The sequence below is a fragment of the Ambystoma mexicanum genome, chromosome 1p, assembly GCF_040938575.1.
Source record: "Ambystoma mexicanum isolate Mex_15411 chromosome 1p, UKY_AmexF1_1, whole genome shotgun sequence".
Classification (NCBI taxonomy): domain Eukaryota; kingdom Metazoa; phylum Chordata; class Amphibia; order Caudata; family Ambystomatidae; genus Ambystoma; species Ambystoma mexicanum.
Window position 1 is genome coordinate 1,473,945,915 of NC_090921.1, and position 12,712 is coordinate 1,473,958,626.

The following is a 12,712-nucleotide window of genomic DNA, read 5'->3' on the forward strand; positions in this document are numbered from 1 at the left end:
TATTTGTGAATGAGTTAGGCATTTTCTTTCAAGGAAAGAAAACTCCCCCCTGCAACTGACCTCCCTCCTATGCTCCAGTCAGAAGCATACTTTTTCTGACTGAGCATGGTGCTAATCACGCCAAGTTAGCGAATTTGATCCCAGTATTGGCCACTTTGTCAATTTGGGAAAAATGTCGCAGAAACATTAGATTGATGCAGAATTCCCACCCACAGCTTTAGATTTACTATGACAAGTTTGCTGTTTTGTTGGAAGCAGCAGTCCATAAATGGTCACAGGTCAGTACTTCTGTGGGAAATGACCAATGAGATGCATATAGCCTTCTTTGTCGCAGTACTACTTAAATGTGATGCAGGCCACAAGTCAGTTTGAAGATAATTGTAATATTCATGAATTTCCTTCAGATCACATGGAGGTTTTCTTTAGGTTGTTGTGAGGATAAGGGTTGTCTGTGTGAATGAGTTAGGCATTTTTTTTCCAAGGGAAGAAAACATCCCCCTACAACTGGCCTCCTGCTTATGCTTGAGTCAGAAACAGAACTCTCAGCTGGCTGTTTAGCTCATTTGGTTAGAGCGTGGTGCTAATAATGGCAAGGTCACGGGTTCGATCCCCGTATTGGCCTCCTTGTCATTTTGGGAAATATTTCTGCAGAAGCATGAGATTGATGCAGAATTGGCACTCACAGCTTTAGAGTTACTAACACAAGATTGCTGTTTTGTTGGAAGCAGCTGTGCATACATAGTCACGGGTCAGTACTACTGCGGACATAACCAATGTTGTTGTGAGGATAAGGGTTGTATTTGTGAATGAGTTAGGCATTTTCTTTCAAGGTAAGAAAACTCCCCCCTGCAACTGGCCTCCCTCCTATGCTCCAGTCAGAAGGCATACTTTTTCTGACTGAGCATGGTGCTAATCACGCCAAGTTAGCGAATTTGATCCCAGTATTGGCCACTTTGTCAATTTGGGAAATATTTCTGCAGAAGCATGAGTTTGATGCAGAATTCCCACCCACAGCTTTAGATTTACTATGACAAGTTTGCTGTTTTGTTGGAAACAGCAGTCCATAAATGGTCACAGGTCAGTACTGCTGTGGGAAATGACCAATGAGATGCATTTAACCTTCTTTGTCCCAGTTCTACTTAAATGTGATGCAGGCTACAAGTCAGTTTGAAGATAATTGTCATATTCATGAATATCCTTCAGATCACATGTAGTTTTTCTTTAGGTTGTTGTGAGGATAAGGGTTTTATGTGTGAATGAGTTAGGCATTTTTTTTCAAAGGAAGAAAACTTCCCCCTGCAACTGGCCTCCCTCCTATGCTCCAGTCAGACGGCATACTTTTTCTGACTGAGCATGGTGCTAATAAAGCCAAGTTAGCGAATTTGATCCCAGTATTGGCCACTTTGTCAATTTGGGAAATATTTCTGCAGAAGCATGAGATTGATGCAGAATTCCCACCCACAGCTTTAGATTTACTATGACTAGTTTGCTGTTTTGTTGGAAGCAGCAGTCCATAAATGGTCACAGGTCAGTACTGCTGTGGGAAATGACCAATGAGATGCATTTAACCTTCTTTGTCCCAGTTCTACTTAAATGTGATGCAGGCTACAAGTCAGTTTGAAGATAATTGTCATATTCATGAATTTCCTTCAGATCACATGTAGTTTTTCTTTAGGTTGTTGTGAGGATAAGGGTTTTATGTGTGAATGAGTTAGGCATTTTTTTTCCAAGGGAAGAAAAAATCCCCCTGTACCTGGCCTCCCTCTTATGGTCCAGTCAGAAATATGCCTCTCAGCTGGTCGGTTAGCTCAGTTGGTTAGAGCGTTGTGCTAATAACGCCAAGGTCACGGGTTCGATCCCGGTATTGGCCACTTTGTCGTTTTGGGAAATATTTCTGCAGAAGGATGAGATTGATGCAGAATTGGCACTCACAGCTTTAGAGTTACTAACACAAGATTGCTGTTTTGTTGGAAGCAGCTGTGCATACATAGTCACGGGTCATTTCTGCTGCGGACATAACCAATTTTGTTGTGAGGATAAGGGTTGTATTTGTGAATGAGTTAGGCATTTTCTTTCAAGGAAAGAAAACTCCCCCCTGCAACTGACCTCCCTCCTATGCTCCAGTCAGAAGCATACTTTTTCTGACTGAGCATGATGCTAATCACGCCAAGTTAGCGAATTTGATCCCAGTATTGGCCACTTTGTCAATTTGGGAAAAATGTCTGCAGAAGCATTAGATTGATGCAGAATTCCCACCCACAGCTTTAGATTTACTATGACAAGTTTGCTGTTTTGTTGGAAGCAGCAGTCCATAAATGGTCACAGGTCAGTACTTCTGTGGGAAATGACCAATGAGATGCATATAGCCTTCTTTGTCGCAGTACTACTTAAATGTGATGCAGGCCACAAGTCAGTTTGAAGATAATTGTAATATTCATGAATTTCCTTCAGATCACATGGAGTTTTTCTTTAGGTTGTTGTGAGGATAAGGGTTGTCTGTGTGAATGAGTTAGGCATTTTTTTTCCGAGGCAAGAAAACATCCCCCTACAACTGGCCTCCTGCTTATGCTTGAGTCAGAAACAAAACTCTCAGCTGGCTGTTTACCTCATTTGGTTAGAGCGTGGTGCTAATAATGGCAAGGTCACGGGTTCGATCCCCGTATTGGCCTCCTTGTCATTTTGGGAAATATTTCTGCAGAAGCATGAGATTGATGCAGAATTGGCACTCACAGCTTTAGAGTTACTAACACAAGATTGCTGTTTTGTTGGAAGCAGCTGTGCATACATAGTCACGGGTCAGTACTGCTGCGGACATAACCAATGTTGTTGTGACGATAAGGGTTGTATTTGTGAATGAGTTAGGCATTTTCTTTCAAGGGAAGAAAACTCCCCCCTGCAACTGGCCTCCCTCCTATGCTCCAGTCAGAAGGCATACTTTTTCTGACTGAGCATGGTGCTAATCACGCCAAGTTAGCGAAGTTGATCCCAGTATTGGCCACTTTGTCAATTTGGGAAATATTTCTGCAGAAGCATGAGATTGATGCAGAATTCCCACCCACAGCTTTAGATTTACTATGACTAGTTTCCTGTTTTGTTGGAAGCAGCAGTCCATAAATGGTCACAGGTCAGTACTGCTGTGGGAAATGACCAATGAGATGCATTTAACCTTCTTTGTCCCAGTTCTACTTAAATGTGATGAAGGCTACAAGTCAGTTTGAAGATAATTGTCATATTCGTGAATTTCCTTAAGATCACATGTAGTTTTTCTTTAGGTTGTTGTGAGGATAAGGGTTTTATGTGTGAATGAGTTAGGCATTTTTTTTCCAAGGGAAGAAAAAATCCCCCTGCAACTGGCCTCCCTCTTATACTCCAGTTAGAAATATGCATCTCAGCTGGTCGGTTAGCTCAGTTGGTTAGAGCATGGTGCTAATAAGGCCAAGGTCACGGGTTCGATCCCTGTATTGGCCACTTTGTCATTTTGGGAAATATTTCTGCAGAAGGATGAGATTGATGCAGAATTGGCACTCACAGCTTTAGAGTTTCTAACACAAGATTGCTGTTTTGTTGGAAGCAGCTGTGCATACATAGTCACGGGTCAGTACTGCTGCGGACATAACCAATGTTGTTGTGAGGATAAGGGTTGTATTTGTGAATGAGTTAGGCATTTTCTTTCAAGGGAAGAAAACTCCCCCCTGCAAATGGCCTCCCTCCTATGCTCCAGTCAGAAGGCATACTTTTTCTGACTGAGCATGGTGCTAATCACGCCAAGTTAGCGAATTTGATCCCAGTATTGGCCACTTTGTCAATTTGGGAAATATTTCTGCAGAAGGATGAGATTGATGCAGAATTGGCACTCACAGCTTTAGAGTTACTAACACAAGATTGCTGTTTTGTTGGAAGCAGCTGTGCATACATAGTCACGGGTCAGTACTACTGCGGACATAACCAATGTTGTTGTGAGGATAAGGGTTGTATTTGTGAATGAGTTAGGCATTTTCTTTCAAGGTAAGAAAACTCCCCCCTGCAACTGGCCTCCCTCCTATGCACCAGTCAGAAGGCATACTTTTTCTGACTGAGCATGGTGCTAATCACGCCAAGTTAGCGAATTTGATCCCAGTATTGGCCACTTTGTCAATTTGGGAAATATTTCTGCAGAAGCATGAGTTTGATGCAGAATTCCCACCCACAGCTTTAGATTTACTATGACAAGTTTGCTGTTTTGTTGGAAGCAGCAGTCCATAAATGGTCACAGGTCAGTACTGCTGTGGGAAATGACCAATGAGATGCATTTAACCTTCTTTGTCCCAGTTCTACTTAAATGTGATGCAGGCTACAAGTCAGTTTGAAGATAATTGTCATATTCATGAATTTCCTTCAGATCACATGTAGTTTTTCTTTAGGTTGTTGTGAGGATAAGGGTTTTATGTGTGAATGAGTTAGGCATTTTTTCCAAGGGAAAAAGACTCTCAGCTGGCTGGTTAGCTCAGTTGGTTAGAGCGTGGTGCTAATAACGCCAAGGTCACGGGTTCGATCCCCGTATTGGCCACTTTGTCATTTTGGGAAATATTTCTGCAGAAGGATGAGATTGATGCAGAATTGGCACTCACAGCTTTAGAGTTACTAACACAAGATTGCTGTTTTGTTGGAAGCAGCTGTGCATACATAGTCACGGGTCAGTACTGCTGCGGACATAACCAATGTTGTTGTGAGGATAAGGGTTGTATTTGTGAATGAGTTAGGCATTTTCTTTCAAAGGAAGAAAACTCCCCCCTGCAACTGGCCTCCCTCCTATGCTCCAGTCAGAAGGCATACTTTTTCTGACTGAGCATGGTGCTAATAAAGCCAAGTTAGCGAATTTGATCCCAGTATTGGCCACTTTGTCAATTTGGGAAATATTTCTGCAGAAGCATGAGATTGATGCAGAATTCCCACCCACAGCTTTAGATTTACTATGACTAGTTTGCTGTTTTGTTGGAAGCAGCAGTCCATAAATGGTCACAGGTCAGTACTGCTGTGGGAAATGACCAATGAGATGCATTTAACCTTCTTTGTCCCAGTTCTACTTAAATGTGATGCAGGCTACAAGTCAGTGTGAAGATAATTGTCATATTCATGAATTTCCTTCAGATCACATGTAGTTTTTCTTTAGGTTGTTGTGAGGATAAGGGTTTTATGTGTGAATGAGTTAGGCATTTTTTTTCCAAGGGAAGAAAAAATCCCCCTGCAACTGGCCTCCCTCTTATGGTCCAGTCAGAAATATGCCTCTCAGCTGGCCGGTTAGCTCAGTTGGTTAGTTGTGCTAATAACGCCAAGGTCACGGGTTCGATCCCCGTATTGGCCACTTTGTCATTTTGGGAAATATTTCTGCAGAAGGATGAGATTGATGCAGAATTGGCACTCACAGCTTTAGAGTTACTAACACAAGATTGCTGTTTTGTTGGAAGCAGCTGTGCATACATAGTCACGGGTCAGTACTGCTGCGGACATAACCAATGTTGTTGTGAGGATAAGGGTTGTATTTGTGAATGAGTTAGGCATTTTCTTTCAAGGAAAGAAAACTCCCCCCTGCAACTGACCTCCCTCCTATGCTCCAGTCAGAAGCATACTTTTTCTGACTGAGCATGGTGCTAATCACGCCAAATTAGCGAATTTGATCCCAGTATTGGCCACTTTGTCAATTTTGGAAAAATGTTTGCAGAAGCATTAGATTGATGCAGAATTCCCACCCACAGCTTTAGATTTACTATGACAAGTTTGCTATTTTGTTGGAAGCAGCAGTCCATAAATGGTCACAGGTCAGTACTGCTGTGGGAAATGACCAATGAGATGCATATAGCCTTCTTTGTCGCAGTACTACTTAAATGTGATGCAGGCCACAAGTCAGTTTGAAGATAATTGTAATATTCATGAATTTCCTTCAGATCACATGGAGTTTTTCTTTAGGTTGTTGTGAGGATAAGGGTTGTCTGTGTGAATGAGTTAGGCATTTTTTTTCCAAGGGAAGAAAACATCCCCCTACAACTGGCCTCCTGCTTATGCTTGAGTCAGAAACAAAACTCTCAGCTGGCTGTTTAGCTCATTTGGTTAGAGCGTGGTGCTAATAATGGCAAGGTCACGGGTTCGATCCCCGTATTTGCCTCCTTGTCATTTTGGGAAATATTTCTGCAGAAGCATGAGATTGATGCAGAATTGGCACTCACAGCTTTAGAGTTACTAACACAAGATTGCTGTTTTGTTGGAAGCAGCTGTGCATACATGGTCACGGGTCAGTACTGCTGCGGGACATAACCAATGTTGTTGTGAGGATAAGGGTTGTATTTGTGAATGAGTTAGGCATTTTCTTTCAAGGGAAGAAAACTCCCCCCTGCAACTGGCCTCCCTCCTATGCTCCAGTCAGAAGGCATACTTTTTCTGACTGAGCATGGTGCTAATCACGCCAAGTTAGCGAATTTGATCCCAGTATTGGCCACTTTGTCAATTTGGGAAATATTTCTGCAGAAGCATGAGATTGATGCAGTATTCCCACCCACAGCTTTAGATTTACTTTGACTAGTTTGCTGTTTTGTTGGAAGCAGCAGTCCATAAATGGTCACAGGTCAGTACTGCTGTGGGAAATGACCAATGAGATGCATTTAACCTTCTTTGTCGCAGTACTACTTAAATGTGATGCAGGCCACAAGTCAGTTTGAAGATAATTGTAATATTCATGAATTTCCTTCAGATCACATGTAGTTTTTCTTTAGGTTGTTGTGAGGATAAGGGTTTTATGTGTGAATGAGTTAGGCATTTTTTTCCAAGGGAAAAAGACTCTCAGCTGGCCGGTTAGCTCAGTTGGTTAGAGCGTGGTGCTAATAACGCCAAGGTCACGGGTTCGATCCCCGTATTGGCCACTTTGTCATTTTGGGAAATATTTCTGCAGAAGGATGAGATTGATGCAGAATTGGCACTCACAGCTTTAGAGTTACTAACACAAGATTGCTGTTTTGTTGGAAGCAGCTGTGCATACATAGTCACGGGTCAGTACTGCTGCGGACATAACCAATGTTGTTGTGAGGATAAGGGTTGTATTTGTGAATGAGTTAGGCATTTTTTTTCCAAGGGAAGAAAACATCCCCCTACAACTGGCCTCCTGCTTATGCTTGAGTCAGAAACAAAACTCTCAGCTGGCTGTTTAGCTCATTTGGTTAGAGCGGGGTGCTAATAATGGCAAGGTCACGGGTCCCCGTATTGGCCTCCTTGTCATTTTGGGAAATATTTCCTCAGAAGCATGGATTGATGCAGAATTGGCACTCACAGCTCTAGAGTTACTAACACAAGATTGCTGTTTTGTTGGAAGCAGCTGTGCATACATGGTCACGGGTCAGTACTGCTGCGGGACATAACCAATGTTGTTGTGAGGATAAGGGTTGTATTTGTGAATGAGTTAGGCATTTTCTTTCAAGGGAAGAAAACTCCCCCTTGCAACTGGCCTCCCTCCTATGCTCCAGTCAGAAGGCATACTTTTTCTGACTGAGCATGGTGCTAATCACGCCAAGTTAGCGAATTTGATCCCAGTATTGGCCACTTTGTCAATTTGGGAAATATTTCTGCAGAAGCATGAGATTGATGCAGAATTCCCACCCACAGCTTTAGATTTACTATGACTAGTTTCCTGTTTTGTTGGAAGCAGTCCATAAATGGTCACCGGTCAGTACTGCTGTGGGAAATGACCAATGAGATGCATTTAACCTTCTTTGTCCCAGTTCTACTTAAATGTGATGCAGGCTACAAGTCAGTTTGAAGATAATTATCATATTCGTGAATTTCCTTCAGATCACATGTAGTTTTTCTTTAGGTTGTTGTGAGGATAAGGGTTTTATGTGTGAATGAGTTAGGCATTTTTTTTCCAAGGGAAGAAAAAATCCCCCTGCAACTGGCCTCCCACTTATGCTCCAGTTAGAAATATGCATCTCAGCTGGCCGGTTAGCTCAGTTGGTTAGAGCGTGGTGCTAATAACGCCAAGGTCACGGGTTCGATCCCCGTATTGGCCACTTTGTCATTTTGGGAAATATTTCTGCAGTAGGATGAGATTGATGCAGAATTGGCACTCACAGCTTTAGAGTTTCTAACACAAGATTGATGTTTTGTTGGAAGCAGCTGTGCATACATAGTCACGGGTCAGTACTACTGCGGACATAACCAATGTTGTTGTGAGGATAAGGGTTGTATTTGTGAATGAGTTAGGCATTTTCTTTCAAGGGAAGAAAACTCCCCCCTGCAACTGGCCTCCCTCCTATGCTCCAGTCAGAAGGCATACTTTTTCTGACTGAGCATGGTGCTAATCACGCCAAGTTAGCAAATTTGATCCCAGTATTGGCCACTTTGTCAATTTGGGAAATATTTCTGCAGAAGCATGAGTTTGATGCAGAATTCCCACCCACAGCTTTAGATTTACTATGACAAGTTTCCTGTTTTGTTGGAAGCAGCAGTCCATAAATGGTCACAGGTCAGTACTGCTGTGGGAAATGACCAATGAGATGCATTTAACCTTCTTTGTCCCAGTTCTACTTAAATGTGATGCAGGCTACAAGTCAGTTTGAAGATAATTGTCATATTCATGAATTTCCTTCAGATCACATGTAGTTTTTCTTTAGGTTGTTGTGAGGATAAGGGTTTTATGTGTGAATGAGTTAGGCATTTTTTTTCAAGGTAAAAAGACTCTCAGCTGGCCGGTTAGCTCAGTTGGTTAGAGCGTGGTGCTAATAACGCCAAGGTCACGGGTTCGATCCCCGTATTGGCCACTTTGTCATTTTGGGAAATATTTCTGCAGAAGGATGAGATTGATGCAGAATTGGCACTCACAGCTTTAGAGTTACTAACACAAGATTGCTGTTTTGTTGGAAGCAGCTGTGCATACATAGTCACGGGTCAGTACTGCTGCGGACATAACCAATGTTGTTGTGAGGATAAGGGTTGTATTTGTGAATGAGTTAGGCATTTTTTTTCCAAGGGAAGTAAACATCCCCCTACAACTGGCCTCCTGCTTATGCTTGAGTCAGAAACAAAACTCTCAGCTGGCTGTTTAGCTCATTTGGTTAGAGCGTGGTGCTAATAATGGCAAGGTCACGGTCCCCGTATTGGCCTCCTTGTCATTTTGGGAAATATTTCCTCAGAAGCATGAGATTGATGCAGAATTGGCACTCACAGCTCTAGAGTTACTAACACAAGATTGCTGTTTTGTTGGAAGCAGCTGTGCATACATGGTCACGGGTCAGTACTGCTGCGGGACATAACCAATGTTGTTGTGAGGATAAGGGTTGTATTTGTGAATGAGTTAGGCATTTTCTTTCAAGGGAAGAAAACTCCCCATTGCAACTGGCCTCCCTCCTATGCTCCAGTCAGAAGGCATACTTTTTCTGACTGAGCATGGTGCTAATCACGCCAGGTTAGCGGATTTGATCCCAGTATTGGCCACTTTGTCAATTTGGGAAATATTTCTGCAGAAGCATGAGATTGATGCAGAATTCCCACCCACAGCTTTATATTTACTATGACTAGTTTGCCGTTTTGTTGGAAGCAGCAGTCCATAAATGGTCACAGGTCAGTACTGCTGTGGGAAATGACCAATGAGATGCATTTAACCTACTTTGTCCCAGTTCTACTTAAATGTGATGCAGGCTACAAGTCAGTTTGAAGATAATTGTCATATTCGTGAATTTCCTTCAGATCACATGTAGTTTTTCTCTAGGTTGTTGTGAGGATAAGGGTTTTATGTGTGAATGAGTTAGGTATTTTTTTTCCAAGGGAAGAAAAAGTCCCCCTGCACCTGGCCTCCCTCTTATGCTCCAGTCAGAAATATGCCTCTAAGCTGGCCGGTTAGCTCAGTTGGTTAGAGCGTGTTGCTAATAACGCCAAGATCACGGGTTCGATCCCCGTATTGGCCACTCTGTCATTTTGGGAAATATTTCTGCAGAAGGATGAGATTGATGCACAATTGGCACTCACAGCTTTAGAGTTACTAACACAAGATTGCTGTTTTGTTGGAAGCAGCTGTGCATACATAGTCACGGGTCAGTACTGCTGCGGACATAACTAATGTTGTTGTGAGGATAAGGGTTGTATTTGTGAATGAGTTAGGCATTTTCTTTCAAGGGAAGAAAACTCCCCCCTGCAACTGGCCTCCCTCCTATGCTCCAGTCAGAAGGCATACTTTTTCTGACTGAGCATGGTGCTAATCACGCCAAGTTAGCGAATTTGATCCCAGTATTGGCCACTTTGTCAATTTGGGAAATATTTCTGCAGAAGCATGAGATTGATGCAGAATTGGCACTCACAGCTTTAGAGTTACTAACAAAAGATTGCTGTTTTGTTGGAAGCAGCTGTGCATACATGGTCACGGGTCAGTACTGCTGCGGGACATAACCAATGTTGTTGTGAGGATAAGGGTTGTATTTGTGAATGAGTTAGGCATTTTCTTTCAAGGGAAAAAAGCTCCCCCCTGCAACTGGCCTCCCTCCTATGCTCCAGTCAGAAGGCTTACTTTTTCTGACTGAGCATGGTGCTAATCACGCCAAGTTAGCGAATTTGATCCCAGTATTGGCCACTTTGTCAATTTGGGAAATATTTCTGCAGAAGCATGAGATTGATGCAGAATTCCCACCCACAGCTTTATATTTACTATGACTAGTTTGCTGTTTTGTTGGAAGCAACAGTCCATAAATGGTCACAGGTCAGTACTGCTGTGGGAAATGACCAATGAGATGCATTTAACCTTCTTTGTCCCAGTTCTACTTAAATGTGATGCAGGCTACAAGTCAGTTTGAAGATAATTATCATATTCGTGAATTTCCTTCAGATCACATGTAGTTTTTCTTTAGGTTGTTGTGAGGATAAGGGTTTTATGTGTGAATGAGTTAGGCATTTTTTTTCCAAGGGAAGAAAAAATCCCCCTGCAACTGGCCTCCCACTTATGCTCCAGTTAGAAATATGCATCTCAGCTGGCCGGTTAGCTCAGTTGGTTAGAGCGTGGTGCTAATAACGCCAAGGTCACGGGTTCGAAACCCATTGGCCACTTTGTCATTTTGGGAAATATTTCTGCAGAAGGATGAGATTGATGCAGAATTGGCACTCACAGCTTTAGAGTTTCTAACACAAGATTGCTGTTTTGTTGGAAGCAGCTGTGCATACATAGTCACGGGTCAGTACTACTGCGGACATAACCAATGTTGTTGTGAGGATAAGGGTTGTATTTGTGAATGAGTTAGGCATTTTCTTTCAAGGGAAGAAAACTCCCCCCTGCAACTGGCCTCCCTCCTATGCTCCAGTCAGAAGGCATACTTTTTCTGACTGAGCATGGTGCTAATCACGCCAAGTTAGCAAATTTGATCCCAGTATTGGCCACTTTGTCAATTTGGGAAATATTTCTGCAGAAGCATGAGTTTGATGCAGAATTCCCACCCACAGCTTTAGATTTACTATGACAAGTTTCCTGTTTTGTTGGAAGCAGCAGTCCATAAATGGTCACAGGTCAGTACTGCTGTGGGAAATGACCAATGTGATGCAGGCTACAAGTCAGTTTGAAGATAATTGTCATATTCGTGAATTTCCTTCAGATCACATGTACTTTTTCTTTAGGTTGTTGTGAGGATAAGGGTTTTATGTGTGAATGAGTTAGGCATTTTTTTTCAAGGGAAAAAGACTCTCAGCTGGCCGGTTAGCTCAGTTGGTTAGAGCGTGGTGCTAATAACGCCAAGGTCACGGGTTCGATCCCCGTATTGGCCACTTTGTCATTTTGGGAAATATTTCTGCAGAAGGATGAGATTGATGCAGAATTGGCACTCACAGCTTTAGAGTTACTAACACAAGATTGCTGTTTTGTTGGAAGCAGCTGTGCATACATAGTCACGGGTCAGTACTGCTGCGGACATAACCAATGTTGTTGTGAGGATAAGGGTTGTATTTGTGAATGAGTTAGGCATTTTTTTTCCAAGGGAAGAAAACATCCCCCTACAACTGGCCTCCTGCTTATGCTTGAGTCAGAAACAAAACTCTCAGCTGGCTGTTTAGCTCATTTGGTTAGAGCGTGGTGCTAATAATGGCAAGGTCACGGTCCCCGTATTGGCCTCCTTGTCATTTTGGGAAATATTTCCTCAGAAGCATGAGATTGATGCAGAATTGGCACTCACAGCTCTAGAGTTACTAACACAAGATTGCTGTTTTGTTGGAAGCAGCTGTGCATACATGGTCACGGGTCAGTACTGCTGCGGGACATAACCAATGTTGTTGTGAAGATAAGGGTTGTATTTGTGAATGAGTTAGGCATTTTCTTTCAAGGGAAGAAAACTCCCCCTTGCAACTGGCCTCCCTCCTATGCTCCAGTCAGAAGGCATACTTTTTCTGACTGAGCATGGTGCTAATCACGCCAGGTTAGCGGATTTGATCCCAGTATTGGCCACTTTGTCAATTTGGGAAATATTTCTGCAGAAGCATGAGATTGATGCAGAATTCCCACCCACAGCTTTATATTTACTATGACTAGTTTGCCGTTTTGTTGGAAGCAGCAGTCCATAAATGGTCACAGGTCAGTACTGCTGTGGGAAATGACCAATGAGATGCATTTAAGCTACTTTGTCCCAGTTCTACTTAAATGTGATGCAGGCTACAAGTCAGTTTGAAGATAATTGTCATATTCGTGAATTTCCTTCAGATCACATGTAGTTTTTCTCTAGGTTGT

The 12,712-nt window shown here is 42.6% G+C and overlaps 5 non-coding genes across 5 annotated transcripts; all 5 read left to right on the forward strand.

The window, feature by feature from the left end:
* Positions 1 to 4,472: 4,472 nt before the first annotated feature.
* On the forward strand, positions 4,473 to 4,546 carry TRNAI-AAU (transfer RNA isoleucine (anticodon AAU)). Its single transcript has one exon. It is a non-coding gene; the product is annotated as a tRNA-Ile (tRNA).
* Positions 4,547 to 6,816: 2,270 nt separating this feature from the next.
* On the forward strand, positions 6,817 to 6,890 carry TRNAI-AAU (transfer RNA isoleucine (anticodon AAU)). Its single transcript has one exon. It is a non-coding gene; the product is annotated as a tRNA-Ile (tRNA).
* A 1,066-nt stretch (positions 6,891 to 7,956) lies between these two features.
* Positions 7,957 to 8,030, forward strand: TRNAI-AAU (transfer RNA isoleucine (anticodon AAU)). The gene has a single exon. It is a non-coding gene; the product is annotated as a tRNA-Ile (tRNA).
* Positions 8,031 to 8,706: 676 nt separating this feature from the next.
* TRNAI-AAU (transfer RNA isoleucine (anticodon AAU)) lies at positions 8,707 to 8,780 on the forward strand. Its single transcript has one exon. It is a non-coding gene; the product is annotated as a tRNA-Ile (tRNA).
* Positions 8,781 to 11,686: 2,906 nt separating this feature from the next.
* On the forward strand, positions 11,687 to 11,760 carry TRNAI-AAU (transfer RNA isoleucine (anticodon AAU)). The gene has a single exon. It is a non-coding gene; the product is annotated as a tRNA-Ile (tRNA).
* Positions 11,761 to 12,712: the final 952 nt, after the last annotated feature.